The sequence below is a fragment of the Planococcus citri genome, chromosome 3 (assembly GCF_950023065.1).
Source record: "Planococcus citri chromosome 3, ihPlaCitr1.1, whole genome shotgun sequence".
Lineage (NCBI taxonomy): Eukaryota > Metazoa > Arthropoda > Insecta > Hemiptera > Pseudococcidae > Planococcus > Planococcus citri.
In genome coordinates this window covers 22,330,838-22,355,226 of record NC_088679.1, presented here as the reverse complement: position 1 = coordinate 22,355,226, position 24,389 = coordinate 22,330,838, and the positions used below count along the sequence as shown (strand labels likewise).

At 34.7% G+C, this 24,389-nt stretch overlaps 1 protein-coding gene and 1 long non-coding RNA gene across 4 annotated transcripts in view; one reads left to right on the top strand and one right to left on the bottom strand.

The window, feature by feature from the left end:
- Positions 1 to 24,389, bottom strand: part of cpx (complexin) — a 478,766-nt gene that overhangs the window by 420,728 nt on the left and 33,649 nt on the right. The gene's annotated exons all lie outside the window — the stretch shown is intronic.
- LOC135840726 (uncharacterized) lies at positions 12,951 to 13,716 on the top strand. The gene is made up of 2 exons (XR_010557774.1): positions 12,951 to 13,339; positions 13,594 to 13,716. It is a non-coding gene; the product is annotated as an uncharacterized LOC135840726 (long non-coding RNA).

Sequence of the window (24,389 nt, the reverse complement as noted above, 5' to 3'; positions counted from 1 at the left end):
GCAAGTCCATATGACATATTAGAGTGAAACAATCCATAGTAGGCTACTTTTAGTGTGGGAATGGATGCTGCTTTCTTCAATTGATATAGAAGGTAGTTGTAAGATGATAGTTTGTTTGAAGTTTGAAAGCTTATTTACGTGGTTAGTCCACTTCAAGTTAGTTTCTACAGTAATGCCCAATTGCAGTTTCCCTGAATTCTGATAAAAAGGAATTTCTAGAATTGTCCAAAGTGTGCTGTATGCCAGAGGTGAAGAGGACTACTACAGTTTTCTTTAGGTTCAAGGCCATTTTATTCATTTCAAACCATGAGATGAGATCAGTTAGTAGTGCCTCTTTAAGGATAGCGAATTTTTATCTACTATCAGGAGAACAGTGGAATCATCTGCAAATAATGTTGAAGGGTAAGAGATACAATTGGGTAGATCATTTATATGTATGTTATGAAAAAGAATGGACCTAATATCGTTCCTTGGGGAACATCCTGTTTTGATTCCAACTCATCTGAATAAATAACTCCATTATCATCATTAATTTCAACTATTTGTAACCTATTAGCCAAGAAAGATTCTATCCATGAGAGTGCTTCTCCCCTGATGCCATACCTCTCCAGCTTTCCAATTAAGATATCATGAACTATACGATCAAAAGCTTTAGACAAGTCGCAAAAGAGGGCCATTATCTGCTCATGATTATTGATTGAATGCAATACTTGATGAATCACATGTAGCTAACTAATTTCACTTTGCATTTGAGAACAGTGTTGCTCGAACACGTTTTAACAGATTTTATTTCTTTCATTTTTTGAAAATAATTTGTTCATCAATTTATTTAGAATTAATGATTTATTCTTTCCCATTAATTAATTCACAATTTATGACAAAGCGGGTAGGTATACCATATACCAAAAAAAAAAAAAAAAAAAAAAAAAAGGTGAAAATTCCACAATACAAGATTTTTAAATAGAAAAGATGAAAAATAACTAATTCATTAATAGAAACATTTGTATACAAGAGGCGATAAGATTTAAAAATGAAAAGTTTATTCTACGCGTAAAAAATTTCAACCCTTTTGGGACGTATAAATGTCAGCCAACAAGCTAAGCATACTTTACACGACGACATTTACTTGGCATGTGTACGTGTGTTAGGTTAGGTGTGTACCTTGTACAAGGTATGTATTAATACCGCGACGAAGGAAGGAAAAATATTAAACAGCTTGTTTATGCAAAATGTACCTAGACGTGCACGAATCGATAGCTAATGTTACACCGTGTACGTATGGTCGTACGAGTATTTCGCCCTCATCACCTTCCCATTCAACCAGGGCAGCGTTCGGTATCGAGGAGGATAAAATAATACGAAGTGCATTTTGAAAATGAACCAAATGTAGAGGGAAAAAACCGACCTAGAGAAAGGTGTAAAAGTACCAATTCGGATATATCGATACGGTACGGCGAGAAAAAAAAAGATTTAATACGCGAGATTATTTTACCAAAGTAGGCTCGTTGATTATGCGAATGGTGAGCGAGTGAGAGGGTGGAATAGTGAAGGGAAAACGATAGGACGCGAACTAGGCAAGGCATACGGAGTGAGAAGGAAAAGGGTGAAGAAAAACCGCACACGCAACTGTTACATTGACATAGAAACCGTGGCAACAGAACAAGAATGAAAATATACCGCGTGCGTATGGATTTTATGTCAATCTGCTGGGCGAGCTTTGTCTCTGTCATTATTAATGTATGAATCGTTTTCTGCTGTTGTGATACCTTCTATTCGCGTATCTCTCCGGTAGTAGTACAGCATTTTAAAGTCCGTTAGTGACGTTTTAGGCTTATCGTCGCTAGCAACTATTGTTTCGTGCCATTAAGACGATGAAGAAACGATGCGCTGCTCCTGGCGCACAAATAAAATAGAGAGAAAAAAAACCGTGCCAAATTCATCCTTTTATTGTCTTTCGCGGGGAATATTACACGACGACGATGCGGGTATCGAATTTACGATGTGCTCGAAGGCGGAGATTGTGTGCATTTGGGTAAACCGAAGGACTATATACGTAGAAGGAGGGTAGAAAAAAAATCACCGAAATTTTTCCCACTCATTTATACGACGACGTGTAAGTATCATATAGAGGTATATACCTATAAATATAGTACGATGACGATGGCAGAGTTAATGAATGTGGCAAGAGGGATTGTATCGGTGGAATGCTCGTTGCAGGGGGTGTTTTAGTACGTTGTGATTGTATGTTGCCAACACGATGAGGTACACGACGAGGTGATTTATTAAATTTTAGGATTAAAGTAAATTTCATAGTATGATTTGTTTCGGTGGAATTTTCATTTAATCCGGCGTTTTGTACACGCCGCTGCCGCCACCGCCTCCGCCGGTGAAACCGTGCAACGACAACAATCGTGGAAAAAATATCAAAGCGAGAGCTTTTCCATTTGTTAGCGCAGAGAGAGAGAACAATTCGGTTAACGAAAATAAACAATTTGTGATGTTTTACGCTGGCGTCGCTTCTGTCCTATAACAACTACACGCCGAAAAACAAATCTTGTTTTAGACACATTTGTAAATTGACATTCGCTATAAAATGAAATTCAAAGAAATGGAAACGCCATTAGATAATTAAACTGTTCGTTCGCCGGTTATTTTGCGGACCGTTTTCGCCATATTATACGTACCTTTACAGCAATGTGCACTTTCCAGCTGCTAAATAGCCACAATCTCGTGTAAAATTTATCTTATCCTATGTTAACCTTCGATGTAGGTACAGATCGAGCAATTGTAGAAAAGAAGATCCCGCAGATTCGAGAGATGATTTTAAAATTGTGGTGAACCTTTTAACATAAATGTAAAAGTACAATCATAGAAAGGAGAACCGATGAAATCGACTGGACATGTTTCGAAACATATTCTGGTACTTCCAGTTTATTATAAAATTAATTCGCTTATTTGATAATCAAGCCACGTACGAGCCAGAACTTCGATTACACGAGATATGTATTAAAATACAGGATGTTACCCTAACACTTTCCATGCTCTCGTTATTGTATCTTGCCGGACATTTCTACCCTTAGTACAAATACGAAGTGTTCAAATCAATAACAAATGATTTGAGGAAGTTTTGAAAATTTTGAAAAATTAACTTTACTAATTTCGAATTTTTGATGATTTATTTTGAAACCTGATGTAAATGCTCCCCTCCCTCCAAAAAAATCTTATAAAATTGAAAAATATTGAAATAATCAAGAAAGCAAAGTTCAGCTCCCTAGGCAAACATGCTCACATGAACCCAAGAGGGGATGTCTATTAGATTATCCTAGTAATGAAAGAGACACTTTACTCAATTCGATGGGACACACTGTATAGCTGCAATTTGCACAGAACCACCTCCCCTTTTTTACTTACCATGGGTAAGTTTCTTTTTCTACCAAGTACATACATATACTTAGCAAAAAATGAGTAGGTACATAAGGATAAGATTTGTATTCTATTGATTTGACACTTCATCCATTTAAGTAAGTAGATTCAGATGTAGATTGTAGGTAGCTATATATACCTACTTGTACTCATTCGTGTTGAAGAAGGTTTTCGGGCATTTGGTAAGCAGAACACAGCATTGGTGCCTGCTTATATATGTTTGTAGGTATAAATAGAGAGGAGTATTACAAAGGAAATAGAAAATCAATATATTTTATAGTTTTCAAGCTTAGGTATGTAAGAGATTGTATAAATTATTTCCGTTTCGATGATATCAAAGGAATAAGTCTAGTTTCTCAGATCAGATTGGAGTTCAGCACGATTACGGACGTATTAGTATGTAAATGAGACGGAAAAGGAACGAGTTCAGCTGGATTACGTGTATGAGTAGATTCGATGAGAATAATTTTTTCCCTATGAAAAATGTACATCCCTAGTAGCACAATCGACAGATAATATCGATAAGGGAATTTATCGACAAAAAATCGATGAAAAAATTTTAAGACATGTCAAAATTTCAAGTGCTAATGTGTATTTTTTTATTTTTGCTGAATTTTTGAAAATCGAATTTAAGCCAAAAATGAGAAAAAAATCAAAAATTTCACCAAATTGACCTAGGTAGAAAACTGAATTTATGATTTCAACCTGGAAAATCGATTGGAAACTGTTTCAAACCGTTTTGAACTGTTCTGGAGTCCCCAGCAGATTTTTGAAACATGAAATTCCCTCTAAATTTCATCAAATATGCGGTTGAAAAGTCAAAATTCATTCTACAAACTAATTTCGACACGCTATTTTGTTGACTGCTGGCGGCTTCAAGTCATTTTGGAACCTCCAGCGACTTTTTGAAAATTCTTGAAGCTTCCTGCATATATTTGAAACTTGAAAATGCAGCTGGAAAGTCGAAATTTATTTCCTAAGACAATTTAAATACCCAACGAAGTCGACTGCAATTGGATTTCAATTCGGTTTTGAGCCTCCAGCGACTTTTTAAAAATTACTGAAGACTCCAGCAGATTTTTGAAACTTGAAATAACCACAAAATTTCATCAAGGTGGAGTCAGAAAGCCGAAATTTGATCTGCACTCCAACTACGAGACGCTATCGAGTCGACTTCAGATGGCTTCGAGTCATTTTGGAGCCTCTAGCAACTTTTTGAAAATTTCTGGAGCCTCCAGCAGATTCTTGAAACGTGAAATTTTCAAAAAATTTTATTAAATGGAATGAGGAAGCTGAAATTTTGTTGCAATTTTACGTTTAAAAAAGCTGCTGGAGATTCCAAGAATTTTTAAAAAGTCGCTGGAGGCTCCAATAATGGCTTAAACCCATCAGAATTTGACTTGATGGCGTGCTGAAGTTGGATGGAGCGTGAATTCTGGATTTCCCACTCTGTTTGGTAACATTTTATGAAAATTTTAAGCATTGAAATCTGTGGAAAGCTCCAGTAATTTTCAAAAAGTCGCTGGAGGCTCCAAAATGGCTTGAAATCTACCAGCTGTCGACTTAATAACGTGTTGAAATTGATTTGCAGAATTAATTTCAGCTTTCCAACGGCATTTGATGAAATGTTGAGGAAATTTCAAGTTTCAAGAATCTGCTGGAGGCTCCAGAACTGTTCAAAATCGATTTGCCGGGTCGAAAATAGGATATATGCCAAATTTCAGCTTTCTAGGTCAATATATGTAGTAAAATTTTGATTTTTTTTCATGCATGTGTATACTTATTATCTAAATGCTCTGTTTTGCCTTCCCTTCATAGGGAGAGGGACTAGGTTGCTTAGTTAAGTTAGGTTGTAAATTTAGGTGTTTCTGCTTGGACCCTAGAATTGATATCAAAATAGAGAGTAATTTTGTTCTCACTGCAGTTCGGTTGATCAGCTTTTAAAAACGATTTTCATTTCTAATTCAGGTATTCTCTCGACCAAAAAATAAAAATGAATGATCAGAAGACAATTGGAACAATATAAACTCAGTAGAAGTTTTAGTTAGTGGAAAAAATTTTCAAATTAGTTGAATATTTACTGTTGTTCAAAATTTTGGAGCACACAACCCTTCCGAAATTAGCTCCATGACACCAAAGGTATAATATACAGACGGTAAATTTTCAACGTTGGGGAAAATGTTGAAGCATTCGAAACTTTTTAAATTGATCTACATGAAATAACAATTTTCCTCCAAAGTTCGCTATTTAACAGATTTCTATTTAGGATCAAAGAAGTCGATGAATGTGGAAACAAAACTCTGCAAAAATGTTTAAAATATTTACAAATTTTCAAGATTTTAGGATGATTTGATCCCCCTTGCCTCCCAGCTTGATTCAAGTTATTCGTCCTCCATTATCGGAGAAATTTTTAAAATTGGCAGATTCTCGAGTTCCTCAATAGTGTGTTTTTGTTGTGCCTTCGAATCTCCACTGCACGCAAACCGTAGTGAGTATTTCAAAGATGTTAATATAATTGCATAACCAGTTTGCCGTAAATACTCGAGTCGAACCAGTATGACCAGATCATTGTTCTTTATCAATTTGAACAAAAAATGAAGACTGCGGTTCTTGGTATCGGATGTATCGAAAATCTGCAAGCATGAAATATGCAAACTCAAATGAATTTAATTCATTGAACAGATATTCGGTTTCAAGTGCAGGAAATCATCTTAAAGTTTTGCACAAATTCACAATTCTAGAAATATCAGTTGTTGTTGTTGTTGTTTTTTTGAAATTTCCCAGCTTTAATCCAGGTACTAAAACCATTAGTTTAGACTTGAACTTTTTTTTTCAGTTAGCAACCTTGCTGGCAGTGTTTCAATGATACACCCTGCATACTGATATTCTGATTCAGCTTGATTTTTTTATGATTTATTTATGATAGTCCAGTGAAATAATCACACTGAAAATGAACAATTAATTTTATCAATGTCTGTACATTTTCAGCTAAACATTGTGGGAAGTAGTAAATTGAAAAATTTATTTCGTCTTATCGTGAAATCAAAAATAGAGATACCTAGATAGGTAAGGAAGTTCAAAAATATACCGTCTTCTTTAAAATGACAACCACACACCCTTGAGCAGCTCCCTTGTGAGCAAAAAGATGAAACTTAATACAGACTGACAATTTTTTTTTTTTAAGCAGACAGAATCAAATTGAAAAAATTTGACATATTTTTTTGTGCTACCTAGAACATGTTATAGATATAGCCAAAATACGCTTCCAAACTAGGTACCCAAATACCTCCAAACCTAGCTAAGTATATTTTCAAGACATGAAAAAAATTTGGCCATTCCACCTCGACGAGAACCGGCCGGGCCGAATAAACCATAAAACTCGATCTCGTTGGAAATTAAATTTTTTGCTCGACCGAATTGAAAAATGTTAAACGAATAGCCGAAGTATAATAAAAATGATAGAAATTTCGCATGCTAGCGCTTTACCTCATTCGCAGGTAATTTTTTCATTCGGCGAATGGAAATAAAAGAAAATTGCGCCTCGTCGGTACAAGAAACGAAAGGTACCTATAGAGCTACAGAAGGAGAATGCAAAAGGAAAAATGATTATTGCATTCTTTTGCGGTTTATGGAGATGACAAGGTGAAAGAGTAGGGAGAGATGTTTTAGCGTAAAGGCTTGTAATTCCATTAAGTCGGTATCCTTTTATTAAAATGCCATCTCGTTCGTGCTGCGGCGCGTTGTGACGTTGGCGTACGCAAAAATTCATTGAATTCCTCCATTAACCTTTTAACTGGTAGATACGATATCGCAAAGTACCGATATGGTGGGATTTTTTTTCATTTTTCGTTTCGCTCTGCCTGTAATTTCATTCGATTTAACGTTTAACCAACGATAATTGACGACTATGCATTTTTAGCCGGGGTATCTGTCGCCTAGCACCGCGCTTTTAACACAAGTATGCATCCCTGCCTACCTTTCCTGTACGTTGGAAAAAAATTTTCAGCTTTCATCTTTTAATTTTATGCGCGATAATGGAACGATGTTTTTTATAATTTAATGGCTGCTGCTGTTCTGTTGTTGTTATTTGACAATATGACAATGTTGACTTTTTTTTTCTATTTTCTATTTTTTATTTTTCGTGCGTTTTTTTTCTCTCTATACATGTCAAAAAAACACGGATTTTATATTTTCTACCTTCTGCGTAAAACCCCGTTATCTCTATCGCGCAAATTATTCATGTCGATAACGATTTGTAATTTGTTGTTATATATTTTGTTTTGTTTTTTTCATTTTTGATTGACATGGACGTTTGTAGGTAGGTATGCAGATACAAATAGGGTGTAATGTTGAAAAAAAAAAAATCAACTTTCATCGTATTAACTACCTATTAGTGTCAGTGTAGTGTCGATTGGAAGACAAATTATAAAGAACTACATATATATGCATAGGGTGTTAAAATGTCCATTTTCTTGACGGTGACACCATCAAACATACCGTTTTACCTTTTCAGTCCTTTTACAAATATTTTTCCCAACACTAAGTTTATAATACAATATTATACTTCCTTGAAACGCGTCGCTATCTTTGAAACTATAGGATCACGAATGATTTTAGCTTTAAAGCCTCCGGCACACTTCACAGAGTTCATCTTTTATACCAACTTTACCTAGACCTATATTATGTGCAAGACTTTTGAATAAAATTTACTTCTGTTTGCGCTCAAAAGCTCGACTAACGGTCAATTTTCATTCCTGTGTAAGTTTTTAAGGTTGAAATTAGCCCGAAAGCATGTTAAATAACTTGTTTCATTCCGGCTGCAGGACGTACATTAAACTTTCCAGCGTAATATGTACCTACCTACTAACTTTACATGGCTCAGGTATGGGTATACGAATTCATGGGCTGTTGTAAAAGCGAGCTTTGCCAAATGAACGTGCTGTTTCATGCGTCTCTAACATCGCTTTGAAAGTCTAATATTTGTCGAACTTCCGTCAAAAATGTGTAGATAGGTATATTCATTATAGCCTAGGGATGAGTATGTTATGTGTATGAGTATATTATGGATAAGCTTTCTAAGCTTGAATATAATTTACGTAAGGTACAGGAATCTTCATTTTTTGACTTGAAAGCTGATCAATGGATACAAAAATTATATCCATGCTATCTATAATTCGTTGTGAATATTGGATCGAGAATGGTAGACAAGCTGTAATGAAAGTGTTGAACGAATGTATCAATTGAGGGGTTCCATGGAAAAGGGGCCTTTGTAATTTTTTTTTTGTTTTTCTGATTTTTACAAATCTAAATATATCTACCTATTTAAAATTGTTTTTTCCATTATTTCCACCATATTCAGTGATATTGAAATGTTCTTCCGTAGGGAAAAAAACGAATTGGAAAATGTTTGCTTGTAGAAAAAAATTCAAGTCTATTTGAACTTATGAAAATTGGTAAAAAAAAAACTGACCAAGGCCCCCTTCTCCATGAAGCCCCTCAATTGCAGACAAGTTGATGGTGGTGCGCTTATAATGCTTGATCTTCCTCCTTTTCCTTTAAAATAAGCAGTGGTCTTATTCTTCAACAATTTTCAGTATCAATATACGAGTAAGTATATCGATATTTTTTCCCAAAGTATGGATGATATCGATAAATATTAATACTTTTCAAATTGACTTCAATGACCAGTTATTTTGCTCATAATTTATCAGGACTTATGGGAATGAATAGCAGCCAAGACTGACAGAACTCTATAATGTAAATAACATATTTTTTTTCTTGATAGAAATCACATCATCAACATCAAAAATTAATGCTCAAATATGAATTACAAGCCTAAAAAAATGCGGATCATGGAGATTAGAATGTAAAAATGTAAATAACTATTGATATTTATTTGATACTACAGATTAGTATCAATACCTTTTCATACTGCAAGGTATCGATATTATCAATAAGTATTGATACTCATAAGATCTCTCCTTTAGAATAATCTACTTTAGAATGAGTCTCAAAAGTTATTCCTTTCACTTAATGTTGGTGTCAATCACTTTGGTCCTTCATATTTCCTATTGACAAGAAAAACACGATGAGAGCCATAAAAGCGAGACCATGTTTTTTTGGTGCATTTATGTCTTGACATTATCGCATAAACGCTGTGCGTAATTGCTTTTATGAAAGACCCCCTGGAGTATGAGATGGCATAAATGCAGTGAGGATGCACCCTATTGACAAAAATTGTGCATACAACATGCTGAAATGCATGCTTTTTTGCATATCACACGCATGCGTGAATTTGGACTCTTTCAAAAAATTGCATGTTATTCAGCCAGTGAATAGCATGCTTAAAAGTAAACCAAAAGTATGTACAAAAAGTGCGGAAATTTTAGCAGAAAAATTGCTCAAACTCACTGGCAATACTATCTACCAATTAATTGTGAATTTTAAGACATTCTAATAGATAATTTTTTCAAAAAATTTTTTAAAAAATTAAAAAATTTCTGGCGCATGCTGGAATTGATCTCAGGTTCCTGCGATGTGCGGCCATTTAACACACTCGGCCACCTTGCAGCTTAATAAATTGGAGGTCATTTTTGCATAAATGTTATCAATTTTTGGACTTGGAAAAATTTTTACTCACTGGTGCATTTTAGAAAATACTTGGTTGCTAGATTGCTTCTGTTTAGCATGCGAAAAATTGTACTTACATTTTTAACGCGATAATGCACGCTTTTACACCAGTCCAAAATTACGAACTGTTATGCATGCTTTTCAGCATAATTTTGTCAATAGGGCGGTAAAAAACATGGTCTACTCCAAGAAAACCAGTTTCAGGTAGAACGGAGTAACAGCAGATTTGAAAAAAGGGAGCGGATTTGAAAAAACGTCGGCATAATAGCTGAAAAGTGAGACTAAAACACGTATTTCTTGTCAATCGAGTTATGCCAAATGTTGTGGTAATGCGAAGAAATTCTTCTTTGTTATATTCAGCTATTTAACTGTCTGAACTATTCATCTTGAACTTGTCTAATGTATGAAAGCTACAGATTTTTTGATCATTCTTCATTGTTTTATTGCGAAGAGAAACATACCTACCTAATAATTTCTGATAATGCTGCACAATTTAAAAAATTTAAATCGTTCATTGATCACGTTTGGAGAGAAAATTCAAGAAGGAACAACAAATTTGTTTCCTTCCTGTTCATAAACAATATCAATTGGAAGTTTATTCCTAAAAATGCTCCCTGGGTGGGAGGTGTCCATACAAATGTTTAATTTTGTCAGTGAAGAAATGTATCAAAAAATCGGTCTCTGGCATGATCAATTTTGAAAACTTGAAATCAAAAAATATAAAGTTGAAAGAAATTGAAAATGTATTAAGCTCAAGGCCATTCATGCGTGTCTGGTGATCTCGAAGACGTCATTACTCCAGCTCATTTCATTTGTAATCGAAGTAACATTTCCGTCAACAATGAATTTGGGTATTGTTAATACAAGATCTGAATTATCTAACATTTGGAATTTGTGTATAAAGGTTCTACAGTCTTTTTAGACCATGTGGTATAGGTAAAGATTATTTATCAAAACGTAAAAATGACAATTCAACACAAAGAAAGGCTGTTTGTCCTGTACATATAGAGTTGGTGAAGCAGTACTAATTTCTGAAGATGACTCATGGGAAAATGGAGATTGGGTGTTATTGATCAATTATTGATCAACTAAATGCTAGCAAAGATGGGAATATTTGTTCAGCCAATGTTGGAATTAAAACAGATATTAAGTAGTACTAGAACCATTAAAAAGTTTTATCCCTTTGAACTTAATTGAAGTACATTTTCATTTCTTGTACCGAATTTCACAAATTGTGAATCAATGAAAAATATTATTGTTCTGGTTATATTTGGTTACTTGTAAGTTAAAATGTTCTTAGTATTTTCCTGGGCTTACCCCCCCCCCCTCCCCCCAAGAGACCTTCATTTTGAGTTGGAAGTTACTCAGAATCAATTTTCAAAAATCTATTGAAGGTTCTAGAACTGCTCAGTACTTATCTATGGTTTGAAACCGTTTTCAATCGTTTTAGATGTTCTAAAATAGCTATACTACATATTTTTCAGATTTTCAAGTCGATTTGATAAGATTTCAATTTTTTTGCGTTTTTGGCTCATACAAAAAATCAAAAAATGCATCTTAGCATCTGAAATTTTGACTAGTTATGTGTTTTTTCATGCTCTTTTAATTAGACTTTATCTGGTTCAACATTTTTTCTCTCCATTGAGATACCGCTTTTGTTAGTCATAAGCGCTTTCTCGTTTCTTAGTCAATATTAAACTCCTGAGAAGTACCTAAATTGACAGCACTGACTCCACAGATGAAATATACCTACCCAGCTGTGTTTTTCAATATTTTGAAAAAGAAACTTCAAACATGTCATTTTTCATAAATTTTGAAGAAAGAGTGAAAGGGAAATTCACCTTGAGTAGTCTTTTGAAATAGGTAGTTATGAAAATCCCCGCGTTATTTTGCGGTCATTTCAATTCTTCGAGTTTTTCAAACACATTTTAAAAATTTTTTGTTTTCCTCTACCTAAACTAACCAATTTCGAAAAAATGGCAAATAAAAAAAATCATAAATCGTCCTGAACAGTTTTCCAAATCTTTTTGGGCTTTTTATTGTTTTCCTCTAGCCAAACTCTCCATTTTTGAAAAAAATGACAAATAAAGGAAAATTCATAAAAATCTTCCCGAATGCTCGACTCTTTAGTTCCGTTTTATGGTAACACTGCTTCAACACGTCCACACAATGAAATGTTGCCAAAATACACCGCAACAATGGTTTTATTATACCTACTATTGCTTCTTTTCCCGAATAAATTACACAAATTATTACGTTAGTCGTGCCATACACACTACACACATCACCTCATCACGTCCGTCATTTCCATTGAATGAATTGGAAAAAAGAAAAATACCACGAAAATTAGTCGTACCTCGAACGAGACGTAGGATACTTGATTACTTCATTTCGTCGACTTTTTCACCCTATTTACGATAAGTCGACTCAATTAAATATTGATATGCTTCCAAGAAAGAACCCTATAATCATATCAACTTGACCAAGAACTTCGTAGTAGGTAACGAACGAGTCCTTGAAAACCGTGAACTTCCCGTTCCCATTTGCCAGCAAAATACTAAATTCCATTTGACCTATTTTCTTCGCTTTTAAGCGAAAGAAGAAGCAGAGAAAAAAAAGTAGAAAATAAGAAACGAAATAGCCGGTAAAAATAGAATAAAATGGGCCAGGGGTGGGTTAAAAGCGTTAATGAAAATTCGTCGAAAAAATATAATCTTTCCAGTACTTCTGTCCTTTTATAAAATTTACAAACCATTAAAAAAATATTCGGCGCGCAATTACCATTAAAAAGAACGACATTATCCGAAGACCAATTATAAAATTACACGCAATACTACACCGGCTTATGTTCTTTAAGGCTTTCATATTTCGCTGCTTTAAAAAGCAACGCACAATCAAAAAGTGCTGTCGCACTTCCGGGATAATTTCGTCGCATTTTGTACGATGAAACGCCAAGTATAATATCATCGTATCGTCGTCGTCGAAACCTTAACGTAGCTTTGCAATTAAACAGCATATTGTTAATAAACGGATAGTAAAAGCGCGAAAATAATTGCGAATTTATACGTTTTATAAAGTTTAGATGTAAAAGTTGCTGTAGGTACCTAGCTAAAGCAAATGTGTTGCATACGAATTACGTACGAAGCCTCCATATGAGGCTGTGAAAATTTTCAGATAACGTGGAATAGCGAATGACGGCGCTGTTTACGGTGTGATTGTAACAATACGAAAGTGCTCAGTTATAATGATGGGTAATACAAATGGTGAAGAGGAAAGTGAAAGATAGGTAGGTACTTTCATACTTTTTTGTGTCCTACAAAATCATATGATATGAATAAAAAATAAATGAAATAACAACAAAAAAGAAGATGAAGATTCACTACGTACTTCCATCTGAAATTTAAATTTCGAGAATTTCTTTGATTAAAAAATTGAAGAAATGCTTTCCTTACGCACTTAATGATCTAAAGCATACAATACGTATCTATTAAGACTTATTCAAATTACCTGGGAGCTCATTAAACCTTACTGTATTTACAGCTGAATCGTCATTCGGTGCAGATTCTACTTGGTAAAGTAACCGTAGGTACTAATACAGTATGAATAAAAGGCAAACATTCACTCACCTGAAACAAGAAAAAAAATTAAACAAATTTAAACGAATTGAAATAATTTCGCGGCTTACAAAGTATAGGTACTCTGAAGTGACGACACCGTCGACGACGTCGCTCGGCGTCAATTGCTTTGTAAATAAAAGCGCAAAACTACTCGTAGAAGAACGTATCGAGCTACTTGAAAAATACGTATCTAGTAGGTATAGCTTGGTATATTAGGTGTATGTGTGTATACTTTATATATACCATAGGTAAGTAGTAAGTACATAAGTATATGCGGTGAAAAGATAACGTACACGACGTCTGCAAAGTGCACAGTATACTGCAGCAAGACACAACGTCGAGGAAAAGTGTGAAAATTGATTCGAAAAAGCTGGCGGTATTTCCTCGAAGGGATTTAAATAACCACTTAAGTATACACGTATTCGTGGGTAGCTAACATCGAAACTGAAATTATTTTCCAGCTGACGACAATGACAAATACCATTAACGTCGTTATCACATTGGTACGAGTTTATTGTCGAGTTAGAATGCAACCAGTTGCGCGAAAATAATAAGTACGTCGTTGGTGGAGAATAAAATAGCAATAGTTTCCGTCTGTTTTTTTCTCTCTCTCTCTCTCTCTCTCTCTCTCTGTTTTGAGTATTCGTAATAAGTAGTTATTTTGAATAAAACATTTTTAAAGAGTTTCAAATTGTAAATGAGAGTACTTGGTGGAGGAAATAGTAAAGGAAGGGTTAGAATGTGAGTACTGATTGCTAAAGTAGTATGGAACAGAGGAAATTGATTAGAAATTATCAGCAACAACAGTTCGATAATTACTCCAATTTTTTTTAGAAATTTTCGTACTTTCTGAAGAAAGGGTACTCCCAGGTAAGATAGGCAAAATAGCCCTGTTCCCAGATTTGAAGAAGAATAAGAAATATGAATTTATTCGGCTCAGCGTCTAAGCGCTATACATGAAGTGATCAATTTTTATACAATGATAACGCGATACTTAAGAGGGTAGGCAAAAAAATATTATAAAAACCCACGAATAGGTATAACGATTTGAAAGAATTATTGTTTATTTATTGCATCAAAAAAGATCTTGAGGATTTTTATGTGTTTTAAGACGATTCATAAGATTTTTGCTAAGTAGGAATTCGAAGTCATCAAGCAATTCCAGCATAAATAGGTATTTTTCAGTAAGTCTTTCAGAGAAGGCGTCGATTGATTCTATTTGCAGTTCATTATGTAACTGATTGTTTCAGAGGAACCATGGTGTGTTTGTAATGATTCGCAGAACTTTGTTTTGTATAATTTGTAGTTTATGTTTGTTAGTTTTTGAAGCTGTTATCCATATTAGCACTGCATATGTGAATGAGCTACGGATGAGACTTTTGTAAAGAAGTAGACTACAAGATGTAGACAATCTGGAACCACGATTCAGTAAGGGGTAAAGTTTACCTAGTTTGAGGTAGGCATCACGTGATTTGAGAACGATATGGTTTTTGAGAAATAGTTTCTGGTCCAAGTGTATGCTGAGATATTTAACTGTTGATGTATTCCATGGTACCACAGTGTTATCGATTCAGATTTCTAGAGTCAGTGAGATTTTGTGAAGTGTAAAGATTTTCGTTTCACTTTTAAGTGGATTTAGCTTAAGTTTCCAGCGTTCAAACCATGGATCCAATTCATTGATACCAGCTTGAAGTTGATTACAAGCAATTAGAAGATCATTATTTTGGCTGAGTAAACACATATCATCAGCAAACATTGCTATTTCATTATCAGCTGGTTTAGGAATATCATAGCAGTATAAGATGAACAATGTGTGATATAGATTGATTGGTAATTAGGAAAATTTTTAGACTAGGGAAAGTTAGTGAGCGGAAATAGGTATAGGAATTTTACAATTAGGATAAATGGAGTGGGTTTGTATAGGAATAGAGAACCTACCTATATCAACATAATTTAATGCTCGAATAATATGAAAATAGATTTCGAATAATTTCAAATCAAAAAGGGGAAAGATATCTATTTACACAGTAGACTGAGTCTACGATCACAAAACAGTGGTTGGACAATGTCCTAGTTTTGAACTCGAATTAGTAATTAAAAATTACGATCATTTTAATTCCAGAGGAATAAAATTAGATGGTTATACTCATTAAATCTTTAACTAGATTATCTAATTGGAAAAACTAGGCTGTAAAGTCCTTCACTGGACTATCTAAATTGACAACTTAAAAATAAACCATCTCCTTGATTATCTAATTTCAAAGTTGCTACTAAAATTCTTCACTGAATTATCTTATAGCCTAGCGTTTGAGAAAGACCCTAGATACTGCCCGGAACTACGGTATGAGGAGTTACCTCAGTCTAGCCGGTATGCTCGAATAAAAGGACTTACTTCATTTGGTTTAAATCCAGGTATTAAAGATGAAAAATAGTCATTGAAAATAATTCACACTTGCGTACCGGAATATTAAACCATTTAATTAAAATGAAAATGTTCACAAAAGTCACATTATCATAAGATAAACAATAATCGAACACACACGTTCTAAATTACTCGAATCCCGAAAACATACTGAAGCTAGGTAGGTATCTACCTAGCGTCATAAGTTATCAATTTTCCCACCTATGATTTTAACCTTGAAAGGGTTCATCGAATTTATGCCAGTATAATTGCCTAACTATTTTAATTTAGGCATCCTTATACAACAAATGTTGGACTCAATACAGAGCCTTGTGGTGCTTGTTGGCTGATTCCTCGAAGCGAAGAGCTTCCATTGTCGATTTGAACATAAAATTTCCTATTTTGATGGAAGGAAGAAATGATTTTATGTAAAAAGGTGGGTGTTTCGATTGTAACTAATTTGTGAATTAAACCGCAATGCCATACAGAGTCAAAATTATGATGGATTACTGTTGGGTACATTCAAAAAAAATTTTCGAACTTATAATTTCCGCTCCCTCAACCCATCTTCTCTTGGACAATATAGCCAAAAAAACGTGTTTTTTGGGCGAAAAATTCAGTAGATACCCATTTTAAAAAAGTCCTGCTTTTTGCCAAAATTGTCGAGAAATATACCTGTTTTTGACGTTATCAAAAAAAAATCCTAGTTGTATTTTTTCCAGAAATGACCTAAAAACTTTGTTAGTTGTCGAAATTTCAAAAATACCTGATTTTGCCAAAATTATCTTTAGAAGTCGGTCCTTGGTATGTTTTTGCCAGAATTGTCTGCAAAGTTCTGTTTTTGCCTAAATTGTCAAAAAATCTCGTTTATGTCAAAATTGTAAAGAAGTTCTTTTTTTGTAAGAACTATTTAAAAAAACTCCTAAATTTTATAGAAATTGTCAAAAAAAAACTCCTGCTTTTTACCAAAGTATTCAAAAAAATCCTGTTGCCAAAATTGGAAAAAATCTTGCTTTTGTTAAAATTATCATAAAAGGTTCTGTTTTTTTACCAAATCGTTGTGAAAATTTATTATCCATAAAAATAATTTTTGATTTCTCGAATTGAAAATTTTCGAGAGCTTTTGCCCTCGCTTCGCTCGAGTTAATTCATTTCTCGTTTTTGAAAAAGAGTAGACCTAATTAGAGGAGCGTCATCGTCGAAGGATATACAAAAGTATCACTTTAAAAAATTGCATCGTAATTAGAAATACGCGAGAAAAACTAACACGCAGATGAGGAACATCGAGTAGTGGTACAGAAAAATGTAACATTGTAACTCTTTGTTGCTCAAAAATAAAAATAAAATAAAAGAAAAACTTCGCAGAACGTAGGCGTACAATGCAGTGCAATTCCATGTAATGTGCATATACGTTGAAGTGTATTTATGTATACGAAAGAGCACGAGTAAGTACGCTGAATTGACGTATGTTTTTGCTTAATTAAAAAGTAAAAGGCAGGATTGTCGAAAACTGTAGCGTAATGTACGACGAACTCGACGAAGAAAGTAATCCGATCCTAGATGATTAGAAATTCGTAATTGGAAATTTTCCTTTTGACCGATTTGTTTGACGGTGCTATAAATTGCAGAGTGTATACTACATTCTGAAACGTACTCGTAACATGTAGTACGAGTACGTATTTTCAGGTTTCCATTTCTCGTGACGGATGTGTTTAGCTGTATACAGATGATGGGCAAGGTTATAGGGGGACTGTTTCAGTTTGTAGGTCTAGGTACCTAATATCTATAGCTTATATACCTACGTGTACCTTTACACAGATATGACGAAAGCTTGTGTACACAGATCGTTTATTAGGCTCCTAAAACTTTACTACAGACTATCTCATATGCGAAAATTTTACGATTTTATACCTTAACGTCTGCGAAGATCGTAAAATTATAATTGCTTTTTTGTTCTTGATCCGTATTTTTTTTCCTTAACTTTTTTTTCCTTTAGTGTAATACCTACCTATTCGGCTTTATGCGACAGATTTGTTCGGACCGATTTGTCTGAGTAATTTATGGACGTAGTTTCAAAAGTGTGGTCGTTTTTTGAGTTTTATACCACGTAATGCTAAATACGCGAAGCATAGCTCGAATTCAGGTGTTGCTCGAAGGACGAACTTTATCCAAGTTATAACCCCCTGCTCGTCTCCTGACTCTCATTTCTTCGCAATAAAAAACCTTCCTTTGGTACGAATATATAGATAAGTTCGCTTTCAGTTGGAAAAAAAAGAGAAGATGAATACTATAGCGAAGCGAATTCCATATCGGATAAAAAATTGCCTAATGCATCTTATATCGCTGTGCGTACTACGTAGGTAGGTATCTGTTTTGTATAGAGAAAAAAAGTTTTTCCACGTTTTGCTTGTGTTCGCATTTGAAAAGGCTACAGCATTTCTAAATAATGTAATTTTCTCCGAGATTCGTTTGACCTTCAGTATATGCTTCAATTCACAAAGTGAAATAGTTTACATTATAATTTCAACTCGAACAGAGCCTAATAAGAACAAACCTGAAAGCGTCTTTTACTCGAACTAAGTATCGTGAAAATTTTTTCCACGAAGAAAATCATTATATTGTTCGAAATTTCATGTTAGGTAAGTTGAGTGAGTCATGCGTTGAGAAGAAAAGCTTGAGTGTAAATGTGTTGGATGAAAGAGTCGAAAATTCCTCGAATTTTTGCAGTTTAATTGGTGTATTTGAAGCTGGAAGGAGATGAGAAAGAGAACGTAGGGATTCGGAATAGTGTTGAAGATTTGTTTTATGTCTAGGTAGGCCTATTAGACGATGATTGATGTTTGGATTTATTTCAATAGAAGATATTTCTAGTTTTTGGAGTGGCTTTTAGCAACATATTGAGTTGAGGCTTGAATTTTTAGGAGTAGGATGCTTCGAATTTTCCCTGCTGCTTTGACTTACCTAGGTACTAGAAAATAAATTCAATGAACTGTACGAACCTTTTGGGTAATTCTCAAAAAAGTGGCATATTTCAATACTAAAAAAAAAATATATATTTTTTTCAACATTTTTAAATTGAAATTATCAAATAATACCTATACATACATGTCCCTGGCCCCATTTTCGATATTGGCCTCAATTAATCTCCCCCATGGAGGGGGAGAGGGTTCCAAGATTTTGGGACTATGGTGTAAAAATTTCCATTGTCGTGGTGTATTTTTTTCATGTGCGTAGCACGCTATTGGTTTCGCTTTGAGAAATGAAATTTCATTACACCTGAATGTGCCCTTAAACTACCCAACCATTTTTTTACACATATTGGACAGAGGAGAGAACACATTAATTTTCATTCATTTTGAATAGATAATTGCTCAGTAATTGCAATTTTAGTTCATTATTTTAATGCATTAAGTATATCCTAAAAAAAGATAAAGGCTCTCAGTGTACCCTGCTATGCCCACTGTCCTATTCCAACACCACTTTACTAACCAGCTGTGTTTCATTGTGCCCAGCTATACCCCCTGTTTGCCGACTGTGTATTTCAAGTGGGAGTGGTTTGGTGGGGTGTTTACCAAACAAATACATATCCATATTCTTTTAATGTCCTAACCCTCCATGTGTACTCATAGCCGAGTGGTTAGGGCATGTAGGTCAGGGCATTAAAAAGAGTTGAAATTTTTAATTTTTAGTTACAGTTTTTCTGAATGTTGAAATGCAAAAATGAATGACACTTTATTATGGCAGATATGGCCTTACTATGTTAGTATGTAGTTATTATTAGAACCTTTCTTATATGTAACTAGAAGTGTAGGTAACGTGGGAATTATTAAGACTTCCGCTCTTATACCAAGCTATGTACCATCGTGGTGCTTGGTATATGAGACGATCTTCACTTGGCTCCGATATCTCGAGCTAGTCAGTGCTCGGTCAAATAAAAATGAAATCATGCGGATGTATAGGCAGGAGAGGACCCCTCTTCCCCTCTTCCCCTCTTCCATGTTTTTGTCCACTTTACTAAGTGGATAATTTGTGCTGATAACGTAATATTAATTGTTTTAATCATTACGGTACATTGGGCATTTTAATTGATCATCCGAGGCATCAATAATGCTTATTGCTTCTCGTTGAAAAGCAGCTTCATGTAATACAGTTCTGTCACCATGTTCAGTATTAGGGGCACCCGCAAAAGAGACAGAAAATATGGACAGTTTTGGTAAGTGGTGACTAATTATCACCATTCTATGTATTTATTCTTAGCTCCATCTTAATGATGTAAATACCCAAGCGTGGATACTGAGCAATAAGCACTTTATTCACAAATATTATAGTATAGGGAATTTATTATATCTGTGTGATGTCCTTTGATTCACTATCTTTGATTAAAATAGTGGTACTTGAATATATCGAGTGACCACTATATCTTATCTTAAGTCATTAACGCAAGTCGTCTATTTTAGGCTGCGTCCTTTAATTATATCTAATATAAAATGATTTAGCTTATTTTATATTTTTATTCATCTTAACATGTTTGACTTTATAATAATAAATCATATTGACACGATTTGTGGCGGTTATTGGTTGTGTTATTCTTTGGTCTAACATCTAATGCATAGAGTTAAATTAGGATGACTTCTAGCTCTCCAATAATAATCACTATTCTGGCACTAGGTAATTATTCCCTACCTAGGGAATAATTATGAACCTTCTCATCCTTCAGACAAATTAAATAGTATATTACTATACAAGAGTTGAACTGGAATCATTACGTATTGAGTGCATCTGATTGCTGAACGAGCGAAGCAATAGTGAAGCAAATGCACAAAATATGTAATGATTCCAGTTCGATTCTTGCATTGTAAGATATTTTTCATGATAAATGCAATGAAACAAACCAATGTATGTAAATAATTTACAAAATACTTGATTGCTTTTCTCCTTACCTAGGGAAGGAGAAGTCCCTCGGTGGCGTAGTAGGTAGAGCCGCGGACCTCCTTTCACGAGGTACCCCGTTCAAATCCAGCTACAGAGGCAAGCTTGTGTGTGTAATTAAAAAAAAATCTTTCGTGCAATTATCAACATTACACGCCAAGTACTGTGGGACTACCAGTTTGGCTGAGCTAACAGATAATGCACGCCATCTGTTAGCACTTAGCAGAATCAAAAAGCTGAAACTGGTTCGAGCATCTATAGAGGTCAACACTGAGGAGCTCAGAGTCTCTAAACTACCCGGCTAGCTCCAAGGTGCTTGTGTAGATGTCACTAGAAAGCAACGGGAAACTACTAGTGGAAGCTCGAAACAACGTCGATTCCCTAGAATAATCGCAGTGGCAATAGGCATACGCCTCACCCTGTTAGGGTACCACAAAAATGCGATTTCCAATGTCCTGTAAAGGATAAGGAACCACGACGACGACGAGGGAAGGAGAAAAGCAACCAGGGAAGAAAAAAGCACGGTTGCTTTTTCCTTCCCTTGGGTGTTTTTTTTTTCACCAATTGTTGCGCGTTAGAACATAAACAAGTTGGGAAAAACTACGTTCAACTATATTGGTATGTTTTTTTCAATGTTAGTTTGAACTTGTTGTAATTCTAGCGTTTCTCAACATTTATCGTGTATGTTATACCGACGTTTCATTGCATGTATTTTGAAAATAATATTTCCATTCCCAGACATTCACAAATTAACCCTATCAACCTTTCATTTCAATTGTGTCATGCGTGATTTTTTCAACAAAAAAATTCACAACACTGCTTTTTCAGTATCATGAATGGTAACACTGGCCAACATTGTTGTTCGCGCGTCTAGGGCTCAGTTCCTGTTCAGACGTTGATGAGTAAACACCTAATTTAGCTATACGTGCTTACCCCTCCAAAGAGCATTTATAAAATACTTACCTATTTATGTAAGGGAAATTCTTTTGATACATTCAGCATCCACAAAGCAACAAATTCTACAAAAGACCCGTGTTAAAAAATGAATTAAGAATGATCTAATGTTTCATGGATCCTTAAACATTTTCAACTTTTTAATAAACAAAATATTTACAGAAGTAGGTAGATAACTATCGCGATGAAAATCGTTCAAAATAAGCTAAATAATAAAATCTTTTTCACCCAAATATCTCTTTTGTAATAATATTCCAATTAGTGGAAATTTGAACATAAATTTTTCACGATTGTCCGAGGTAAGTTGAACGAAAAAATTGTACTTCAGAATAATACAAGAAAGCAGTCGTCAATATAATTAGCAATTCGCTTACTTAACGTGCGTTGGCGTTATTTGAAAAAAGTAAAAAGAAACTCGCCGGTTCACTCGTATTGTTATTTGAAAACAAATTGCAAACCTCGATAGAATTTTTCCTTTCTATTTAACTCAAAATACTCGGCCATTCTGAATTTTGCGAAAAGAAAATTCCATTTTTGTCAAGTTTAATTCAAACGAATACGCTGGTCTAACAACAGCAACAAAAAAGCCAACTACGTAGAACTGTGGTGCCTATTTATTCTGATTTAAAAACAAAACTACTTGAGGTATAAAATTTTCATACCTACTGAAATAAAAATAGCGACAAAAAATTAATTAGAGACTTGGTGAATTACGTAGATTCGTTTACCTGTTAGGAGGAAAACAGTAGGTAGTTGGACTGTTTGTAAGATTGTATATAAAATTTAACACAATCGCATGAGTTAATCTCTGAGTGAATAAATTTTCAGCGGTGACAATTTGAAAATGTAATTTTCTTTTTAAATCGAACGAAAACGTTATGGGATGTTGATTGTGTAAGCAATAGGATAGGTGTTCTTCATCAGAACGTAAACCAAATAAACAGGAGCAGTTGTGTATGCGTCGTTATAAAGCATTCAACACAAAACGAAGAAAAGGAGAGGTCGAGGACAGGCTAAACACAAAAATGCATAAATTCCTAGCTTCGATGTCAGTTGCATGATGTACCTACTCTTATATACGAGGTAGGTATACCATATCTTTGCGAGAAAAACGACGACGAGCTTCGCGTTAAATAAGAAAATATTTAAATGTGGAAATTAAACGTGAAAACCTGATAAGCGTTGGTGAAAGCCCGAGAAGCCGAAAATCACCGTTGGAACTTTCTGCCTCGACTGCCACATAAGATTGAATGCTATAAGGAAAAACGACCGAGACCGAGTGTCTCTCTTCTGTAGATGTAGCAGCGAGAAGAAAAAAAATCATTTCGTGGAAGTGCTGTTTTATTACTGGCGCGAAAAACGCAGTACGTGTGAAAAAAACACGTACTTTAATACATTACAAGTTTTATCTGTTCACGCCGTGTACGAGATATCAAATTCAAACTTGGCAAGCTCAAACGCCATAAATAAAGCTACTGGTAATTTTTTAAAACTTTCGCAAGATTACATATCAAGCTCCTGCTCCACGAAAGTTGTAAGTTTAACGTTCAGTTTACGCGTTTACAGATACCACTGTAAGTAGTATACAGCGTGTGTATAACGTATACCTACCTACTTATACGAGTACCTACGATACGATGCGAGAGAAAAGCGCACGAAGAAGGAGAAAAAAATGCACGTGTAAAACTGTGTGTCGGCTCGAGTGGTACAAGTTGAAACGTTGTTCTTAGCGGTTGTCAAATTGCTTTATACTACCTAAGTGGGTGCCTTTAGGCTTTGTAGATGGATGAAAATTGCGGTACTTTGTATTTAGAAAGGATGAAAGCATCGCTAGTGGATTTTAACGTTGGTAACGCAATCTTAGAATATTATGGATTTTCGCTGCCGTCGCGCGTTCGTTGTCGAAATGCTCTATTGAGAAATTTAATTTATACCGATTGTTGTGGTCGCTTTGTTGGGGCCAAGTTGCTTTTGCATTTAAACGATGCGATGCAAGCGAGCATTTTTTTTTCTCCCAAAGCGTCGTTAATTTAAGGCAGTTGAATTTACGACAGCAGCGACCAACATCACTTTGTGCAAGGGTGAAAAATTTTCACTAGAAGCTCGAATAACGTCGCGTCGTCGTCGTAATTCTATTTTTTCCAAAAGAAAGTCAACGTAATGCGAGCAGCTGCGAAGGAGGCTTCGTCTATTGTGTAAATTTCATCATTGTTGAAAATTCAGCTTGATAGTGAGTGATGGAGAAAAGAGGCGAGAAGACGGTTTAGTTGTTGAACTGCAATCTGAGGTATTGGAAAATTTTTAGATCATAGTAGGTTTATGAAATTTTACTTCGATGTTCATTGAGTTAATGAAATTTTTGTGTACCTACATGAACCTATTTTCTAAGATTGAAATTAATGGAAAATTATTGATTAAAATTAATCCAAAGTCGG